The following is a 9,161-nucleotide window of genomic DNA, read 5'->3' on the forward strand; positions in this document are numbered from 1 at the left end:
GAAGGGCTGTATGTGCTGATGAAACAGCTTAATTGTCACCAGCCAACATTTTCAGAAGCATTTAGAATTCTAGAGTCTTGGGATGTTTGCTTTTAAATCAGTTTCATTCTCTGTGTTTTAGGGAACAAGATTTGCCCTGGTGTAGGGAAATGAAACTATTATAATTATGTTAGCATGTTCTGCATATGGTGATTTGACAGTGCAGCCTGAATTCCTCCCGCAGACGCTGCTGCCCAGGGCCCATGGGGGCCGAGCGCCTCCGTTGCCAAGTGCTGGCGATTACTGTGAGCTGAGTTCAGGTCTGGACCCTCTTCCCCACTCAGGCTTCAGGCATCTGACCTGGCCAGCTCCTGACTCTCGTCTATATGGTCTTTTTTCATTTTGAGCCATTCTGGAAACGAATAAATATCATCACTGAGACATTCAAGCCAAGTGTGGCTGTCAGCATCACAGATGGCGGGACCAGTGTCATCATCCAAAAGCGTTTATCGATGTGCCCGATTTCCTGCGTGTGGCTCCCTGGCTGTTCCAGCCACACACCTGTCACCCAGCCTTTTTCTCACCGAGAGTGTTGCTGGCCGTAGGATGTGTGTTCCCTTCCATGGCCCTGGCACACAGCACAGCTGGCGCATGCGGGAATCCCACATTTTAGGGCTAAAGATTATCCTTTCCAATTTCCCCCTTGAACATAGAAGGGAATTGAGACCCAAAAAGGGGAAGAAAGTGACTCAATCCCATACATTGTTTATTGGTTAACACTGGGTATGCCTGGACTTGAAGCCTATCCTAGCTGTGTGGTTTCAGGCAGGTCACTTAACCTCTCTGAGCCCTAGTTCCATCATCTATAAAAAGAGGGAATGGTAATACATTCATCTAGATTTGTTGAGGATTAAATGAGATGTTGTATATAAAGCTGGTATTATTATAATCATTTATTACAGTGAGGGCACAATGTTAAGTTCCCCGTTCCTGGCCCACTTCCCTTTTACTGCACAGAATGACCCTTGCACTTATTAGTATATAGCTATAAGTGAGCAGCTAAAACGAGTTTGTTGCAAGACCTGAGACGCTTGCTCTATTATCTGTTTATATTCCCAAACAAATGAGATGGCTGCCCAGAGGTAAAATCTTTCTCAGAGCATTGTGACGTAAAAAGATACACGTATATGATGTGTCAGCTTGTGCAATAAGTGTTTACTGGTTAAGGAAAATATCCACAGTCAAACTTGTGGTAAATATTTTATCTCCACATATTCAACCACGCCATAAAAATCAATAATTAAATAGAAGTGGCACCAAAATAGTAAGACTATAGAAGACGTGAACAACACTATCAACCAACTTGGAACTAGTTGGCATTTGCAGAACACTCCACCCAACACAGTAGAATATATGTCCTTTTCAAGTGTACACAAATACCAAGATAGACCGCATTGTGAGTCACAAAACAAGTCTCAGTAAATTTGAAAGCAGTCAAGTCTTAAACAAAATATGTTCCCTGACCACAGCCGAATTAAATTAGAAATCAATAACAGATATCTGGGGAATCCCCAAATATTTGGAAGCTAAATAACATTTTTATATAACCCATGATTCAAAGAAGATATTTAAAAAGAAATTGGAAAATATTTTTAATTGAAAAATGAAAACAACCAACCACAGCTTGTGAGGCTAAAGCTGTACATAGAGGGAAATTTATAGCACGAAAATGCCTATATTTGAAAAAGAAGAAGGCTGTCTAAGAAACTAGAAACAGAACGGGCCAGCCGAGTGGCACATTGGTTAAGAGTTCGCTTGGGACGCCAGCTCTGAGCAGCAGGGCCCCAGTTTGGATCCCACATGAGGGTCAGTGACGCTGCGCCCTCTACAGCTAAGATGGTGAACAACAGCTTGACCTGGAGCTGGGCAGCCGAGAGTGGCTGGCAACGGCGTAGGCTGCAGTGGGGCTGCAGTGGGCTCCCATAAGCTGCTGTGAGTGGCCGGCAGCGGGCGTGAGCTTTCGTGAGCTGCCTTAAGCAGCCGTCCAATGGCCAGCAAGCGACTTCCTAATCCGGGAAAAGCGCAATGATCATACCAACATGGGACAGTGAAGCGACGTCCTCCACAACTAGACTGAAGAACCAAAGGACAGCAACTTGTCTGTTCCCCTTCCCCAATTCCCCAATGCCGTTCCCCTCCCCCAATTCCCCAATAAAAAAATCTTGGGGGAAAAAAAACTCCTTAAAAAAAAGAAAACTAGAGAAAGAAAAGTAATGAAGCTCAAGATAGGCAGAAGAAAGGAATAGCGATCAGAGCAAAAATTAGCAAAATAGAAAACAAGATGAAAAGGAAATCAATGAAGCCAAGAACTGGTTCTTTGAAAAAAATCAATTAAATTGATAAACTTCTAGCCACACTGATCAGGGAAGAAAAGACGACACACATTACCAATGTCATGAATGAGAAAGGTAACATCACTAAGATTCTTCAGATATTAAAAGGACAGTTGGCATATTATGAGTATCTTTATGCCAATAGATTCAACAGCTGAGATGAAATAGACAAATTCCTTGAAAAAGACCAACTATCAAAACTCATGAAGAAATAGATAACCCAAATAGCCTTATAGCTATTGAAGTCATTTGTCATCTAAAACTTTCTCATAGAGAAAATTCAAGGTCCAAATGGCTTCCCCAGTGAATTCTACCACATTTTTAAGGAAGAACTAATACCAATTATACACAGACTCTTCCAGAAAATTGAAAGAATGTTTTCACCCCAGATCAGGAACAAGGCAAGAATGTCCGTTCTCACTGCTTCAGCCCAACATCGTACAGGAAGAACTAGCCGATGTGCTGAGGCAAGAAAAGCAAAGGCATCCAGATTAGAAAGGGAGAAGTTACAATTTGTTCACAGATAACATGATCATCTATATAGAAAATTCTATGAAGTCTATTGAAAAAAATCCAAACTAAAACTAGTAAGTGACTTTTTAGCAAGGTTGCAGGATATATGCTTAATATACGAAAAAAATATTTCTACATACTAGCAATGAATAATCAGAAATTGAAATTTTAAAAGCCAATACCATTTACAGTAGCATCGAATATATAAATTACTTAGGTATAAGCCTGACAAAAGATGTACAAGACCTGTACCCTGAAAACTACAGAGTATTGCTGACTGACATTAAAAATTAAAGAACACCTAAGTAAATGGAGGACTGTCTTCATCAATCAGAGACTGTCAAGACTCGATATTGTTAAGATGCCATTTCTCTCGAAATTGATGTATAGATTCAATGCCATCCCATGAAAATCCCAGCAGGCTTTTGTTTTGTTTTTAGAGCGAGAGGGAAGGGGCTGGAGTGAAGTTACCCTGAGAAACACACAGGCTGCAAACAGCGCTCTCCGAGGCGGCCTTTCTTTCTCACCCCACACATACCTCACCTGAGCAGGGATTGGACAGGTGCTGATTGGAGTGCTCCTGGGTCCCTCAGCCTGTGAGGGGCCCGGGAGTAGGAAGTGACACCACATGTATTGTTTTTTACCTTCCCCGTCTCAGCTGAAATTGGGACAAAAAAGAAAACCATTTAACAATTGCTGACAAGGTCAGTAGCAGCTAACACCTACTGGGCTCCTGGCCCTGTGCCAGGCCCTGTGCCAAGGGCTGTGTTGCTGAGCCATTGGGTCCTGTCCTGTGAGAAGAGCACCACAGTCCCACCTGGCAACGAGGAGACGGAGGCTCAGGGGCTTGCCAGTATTAATAGCTCAGATTTCCTGAGCACTTACTATGCCGGGTACTGTGCTGGGTGGGTGCTTTGTGTCCATTGACCTTTGAATGCCCACCCGAATCCTGTGAGGTAAGCAGCCATTTTTATCCCCATTCTATGTTTGAGGATAGGAAGACCTGAGAGCAAAGGTCACCTGCTCAAGTCACACAGCCAGGGTGGGGTGCAGCAGCCATGCAAACCAGGTGAGCTCAGCATGACCCTCTCCTGCCTCCCACCCAGCTGTGTCAGCAGGAACAGGAAATGCAACCCAGGGAAGCCCGGAGGACAGCTGACGTGCAGGGACTTCCGCATGTGGACTCTGTGGTTGTCTCCTCCACAGCGTCTTGTCTTGGTCATTCATAAGTGATGGGCGCCTGCCTTCTAAAGAGCTGCTCCCGCTGGTTCACAGCTAATCAGGGTCGAGAGAGGCGTCCACAGGTGCTCTCCCCCAGAGAAGGTGGTAAGGGCCCCAAACTGAGGCACCGGCTGTGTCTCGCTCCCTTTTGTCCTCACCCCACCCCCGCCCCAAGTCAGCATGGAGCCCAGCACCCGCTTCGCTTGTTGCTCTAAAATAACATTTGAAATCCTTAACCAGGCATCCAAGTGCTGTCTCCCCAGTCAGTTCGTCAGCGCTGCTTCCTCTCTAGAACACCCGTCCTCTCCCCTTTCCCATGAGGCTCAGGCACTCCGGCCCATTCTCCAAGTCTCCACTAAAGGGCCCCCTCAGGGAAGCCTTCCCGACCCTCCAGACCAGGCGGGGCCCATCATAGTCCTCTTCACAGCCCTCTGCAGAGGTCATCGCGTTAGTTCTGGGTAACATTTCACTGGTCCTCTTCGGTTCAGTGTGCTGCGAGCTGCCGCTTCTCCAACACCCCGCAAAGGACCTCACGCATAGGAGATGACTAAAAGTACACTGGGTGACACAGAAGTGCTGATGCTTGCTACAACATGGGTGAACCCGGAAAACACTGCTGGGTGGAGGAAGCCAGACACAGACCACACCTCATATGACCCCACTCACAGACTGTCCAGAGTGGGGACCTCTATAGAGATAGAAGGCAGATTAGTGGTTGCTTAGGGCTGGGGTGGGGGTGGGGGTGGGGGGTTGATAGCTAACAGGTACCAACCCTTTTGTTTGAGATGATGAAAATATCCCCAAATTGGTGATGACTGCACAACTCGGTGAATTTACTAAAAACCCTTGAATCGTATACCCTAAATGGGTGAATTGTATGGTACGTGAACTATTCTCTCAAAGCTGTGAAAAAAAACTGAATACACTCGTCTGGCTAGCTGGCTGGTGCTCTATGCATTTTTTGATGCTGAGAATCCTAGATAACCAAGTCCTGTCGTCTGGATGTCGCAGCGACTTTTAGCCTTGTTGAAAGAGAGACAAGTCTTTGGTCTCTACTAGAAACACCAGCCCAGTGCCATTCTCAGGCAGCCCGGGTGCATTTCCACCCTCAGCACAACCTCTACGCTTTGCCGGCTCCAGCTGGAGGACCGGCCAGGTGTGCGTGTCCTGGCTTGCCGATTAGGAAAACCACAGCATGCGAGGTCAGGCGGCCAGCCCGACCTCACTCAGCAAGGCAAGTGGCCGCCAAGAATAGCACAGGGCCTCCGACTGCGTCTTACTTGCTGTAAACACCCGGCCGCACCACCCTCCACCTGTCTGATTGGAAAACGGACGATAAAAAAATGAACCAGGGCAGTGGCACTTAAACCTAAACTGGGCTCAGGCTGATGGAGGAACTAATCCTGTCTGTGCGTTTCTGTCTGCAGGGACAAGCCGGGCGGGCCCTGCCCAGGCGGGAGCTGGGCTGGCTACTGCCAGGACCCAGGGCAGCTGCGTGGGTTGCCTCCCTGGCCACAGGCACTGGGACAGAGCTCAATCGCTCAGATGTGTTTTCTCGCCGTTCTTAATTTCCGTCGTCCAGTGCCAGCGGGGCTGCTGATGACGCGTACTCAGCATCACACTACGGGCCTTCTGCGCCACCTTAAGCAAAGAGCCGTTACGGGCAGAGAATCGGGGTGTGGAAGAGCCGGGCGGTGTAGCTGAAAAAGTAGTGACAGAGTGGGGTCAAAAGATGGCTGTTTGAAACCACCCACTCTGCAGCTTCCCAGCTGAGTGACCTTTAGTTTAGCAAGTCCCTCGACCCTTTCTGAGGGCCAGTTTCCTCACCTGTAAAGGAAACACCAGTCGATGTGATCAGTGGTGACAGGAAAGGGCCTTGGCAATGCCAGGCGCTCACTGTGTGGATGTGCGTCTGTACAAAAGGAGTCGTGTGCTAACGATCTGGGTGGATCACCGTTGAATACTACATGTGCTCAGTGGCCTGTTGCTCCCGACAATATTTGCCTTAATCGAATGCCGGGACCCCAGCCAGCTGGGAAACAGTTTCTGTGAGGCCGCCCAGGCAGGATAGATGACAACCAAGAGACAGATTAAGCCAGAGGTGACAGAGAACACCTGAGCTGCTAGAAATGGCCAGAGGCCTGAGAGCGCCACCAGCCATCACCTTTCTGCCCTTCCCAGTAAGCTGTCTCCTTGGACCAAATGGGGTTTCCTTATGGCCTCAGATGCTAACCTACAGTGAGCGTGTTCAGAGCAGAGGTTGGGCTCTACCCAGAGTGACTTCAGAGGCGGTGGTCAGGATCATGGTGCTCCTGCGTCGGCCAGATGTCTTGAGGCAGGTGGGCCTGGCCCAGCCGGACAGCCAGCTCTCCCAGGTCCGGGCTCCTGTGACAGCTGGCTCGAGACCAGTGTCTGTGTTTCATCACAGTCTGGGACTTCTAAATTTAACCTGCTGTCAGCTTGAGAGGCTGGAGGGCTTCCACTGTGACTAAATGCCACTTGGAATCCACTTGACTCATAACCACCCTCCCTGCACATGTCCCCCCCAAATGCAGGCCGCCGTCTGAGCGTCCCCGCTCTGCTGCCTGCCTGCATGAAGGTTAGAATGCCTGAGCGACCTGGGCCTTATCCCGCTAGGATCCGGTTCAGCTTCCTCCTGCCGTTGGCTGGGCCTGCACTCGTTCTCTGTTCGCCCTTGTACAGGCACATAAACGTACACACACACACCCCGTGGTGTCTCACGGGCAGAACTCAGGAGCCGACTCCACAACCACAAGCCAGACCACGACAGTGAACCGTACCACCCAGAAGCCATCTGGGTGGAGGAGGCCAGCGGAGTCTATTACGCCATTTCCTCTGCGGTGTCTCAGACCCAGGAGACAGGATGCAGAGCGCCGTTGGGTTGCTGCAACGTGGAAAACCCAGAGAAGAAACCAAATCCCCGATGCCCACAGCGAACGGGGGCCCCTTGTGCTCCATGGCAATGCCGAGAAGCCACCGCCCACCCTGGCAGACAAGCCTGTGGTCTGCCGCTGACCGGGCAGCCCCTCCTCGAAGGGATCGAGCCAGGCTCTCTGTGGGCAGCGGGAAAACTGACTGCACACAACTGCAAACTTCCGGGGAGTGGTGTGGGTGGATGAGAAAGGCATTTCCTGCCCAGGGAACCCAGGATGGAGGGAGCCAAAGGCCTAGGGCCTTGTAGTCACCGATACTTCCTGGGCATTGAACAGACACTCCACCGTGACACGCTGAGGCTCAGAGCACACAGTACTGTGAGTTTGGGCTCGGGGGCAGGGGTTCGAATCCTGGGTCTGCCTCTTCCCAGATGCACGGCCTCGGGCAGCTTCTCAGCCTCCTGCTCTCCCTCAGTTTCCTCATCTGTGAAATGGCACCCGGGTTGTTGTGAGGATTCAGGGAGTTAACACCTGGAAACCAAGTAGAGCAGTGTGTTCTCACCACATCAGCTAGGAGGCAGCTACCCGCTTTCCATACAAGGTAAGAGGGGCTCAGCGTCTCGCCCAAACTCACACAAATGGCCTTGAACCCATGGTCCGTGTTCAGAGCCCACAGCCACTCCAGGACCTCCAGGCTCCCCCACCCCCCATCCTTTCGTAAGAATGTCTGATCAGAAGACAGCATTAACTATCAGTGCTCCGACCCCACACAGCCCCCTTTCATCAGCCACTAGCGGAGGGCAGGGCACAGAGCCATCTGCTAGACTGACAGTGTCCTAGCAGCTGCCTCCTCACGAATGCAGGTCTGCAGGTCCTGCGTAAAAGTCTAATCTGAACGTTAACCCTGTTTGCCAAAAAGCCAAGCTGCCCCCACCCCCATGCCTGCCACCCCTCCTCCACACAGGGCACCAGCCAGGAGCACTTTGGGTGGGGACTGAGGTCCCAGGGCTGAGAAGGCATCAGCAGAGGCCTGCCTCCTCCCAGGTCCCTCCTGGGCCCTTAGCACCAGAACCCCCCCGGTCCCAAAAACATTCACTCCCACGGCCAGAAACATGGCGCCGTCAGCCGCAACATGAACCGCCAGTTCAGAAACATCCAAGTCCTAGCCAGGCCTGCTTTAAAATTACATTTTATTTCTCTGTGAATATTTTTGTTTTTGTTTTTAAAGGTTCATTTTACATTTTCTTCAAGAGTCTTGTGCCTCCTGGTAAGTACACTGGTTTGTTTTCACAGTACTCTCCATGACCACGGACGGTCCTTATTGCTGGGGGAGTGTGTCCACACCGGGGGAGGGGGACACCGAGGAATCGGGGACCCAGGCGCAAAGCCTGGGGTGGGTCTGTGCTCCTGACACGAGACAGGCGGCCAAGGGGCCAGACCCAAGCCAAGTCCAGCATCCTGGGCTGGACCCACAGCCTCTCCAGGTCTTCAGAAAGGCAGGATGGGCAGAGAGAAGGGGCCCAGGGTCGGGGGAGCGGGGGCCAGGCATGCTGTAGGCCCAGGGGAAGTGGGGGGGCAGCCGGAAAGTGGGCACAGTGCTGACCCCTGCCGAGAGGGCTTGCTCATACCCAGAAAGTACGAGTTTGGAGGACTCTGCCCCCAAACAGCTCAGGACCACCCCTACTGCTCTTCCCGGCTCCGACCTCTACCCAGGAAGAGCCCCTTAGCTACGACCCAGCCCAGAAGCAGAACTCCAGCTTCCTGCCCCGTCGTCCAGGGCCCGTTCTCCTTTTTAGTGCAAGAAAGACCTGAGAGCAGAGAAGGGCCACTCCATCAGGAGGCCAGGTCCTGTCCAGGCAGCCCGACGACGCATCACCCCTTCCCCTCCCCAGCCCCGCCCCACAGCTGGAGCTGGGACCCCACCCCCTCACTCAGGGCGGTGGGCTCTGTACACACCAAGGGGAACCGGCAGTGTCCAGGGCCTGACGGGTTCCCCAAGCACCACGCCGGTGGCCGGCGGCACAAAGCTGTTTCCAGTTCATTTCCAGGATGGCTGCATGCCGCCCGTCAGGAGCGGGGCCTGGGAGATGGCCTGGACTTTAAGCACCCCATGAATAAATACAATATCATGTGCGTAAGGAGCAGAGCAAGGATCAGGCGA

The 9,161-nt window shown here is 51.2% G+C and overlaps 1 long non-coding RNA gene across 1 annotated transcript; it reads left to right on the top strand.

Moving 5' to 3' along the window:
* The first annotated feature begins 6,647 nt into the window (after positions 1–6,647).
* LOC109380754 (uncharacterized) lies at positions 6,648–9,155 on the top strand. The gene is made up of 3 exons (XR_002123555.1): positions 6,648–7,378; positions 7,476–7,601; positions 8,229–9,155. It is a non-coding gene; the product is annotated as an uncharacterized LOC109380754 (long non-coding RNA).
* Positions 9,156–9,161: the final 6 nt, after the last annotated feature.

This window comes from Hipposideros armiger, unplaced genomic scaffold (assembly GCF_001890085.2).
Source record: "Hipposideros armiger isolate ML-2016 unplaced genomic scaffold, ASM189008v1 scaffold_3, whole genome shotgun sequence".
NCBI classification, from domain to species: domain Eukaryota; kingdom Metazoa; phylum Chordata; class Mammalia; order Chiroptera; family Hipposideridae; genus Hipposideros; species Hipposideros armiger.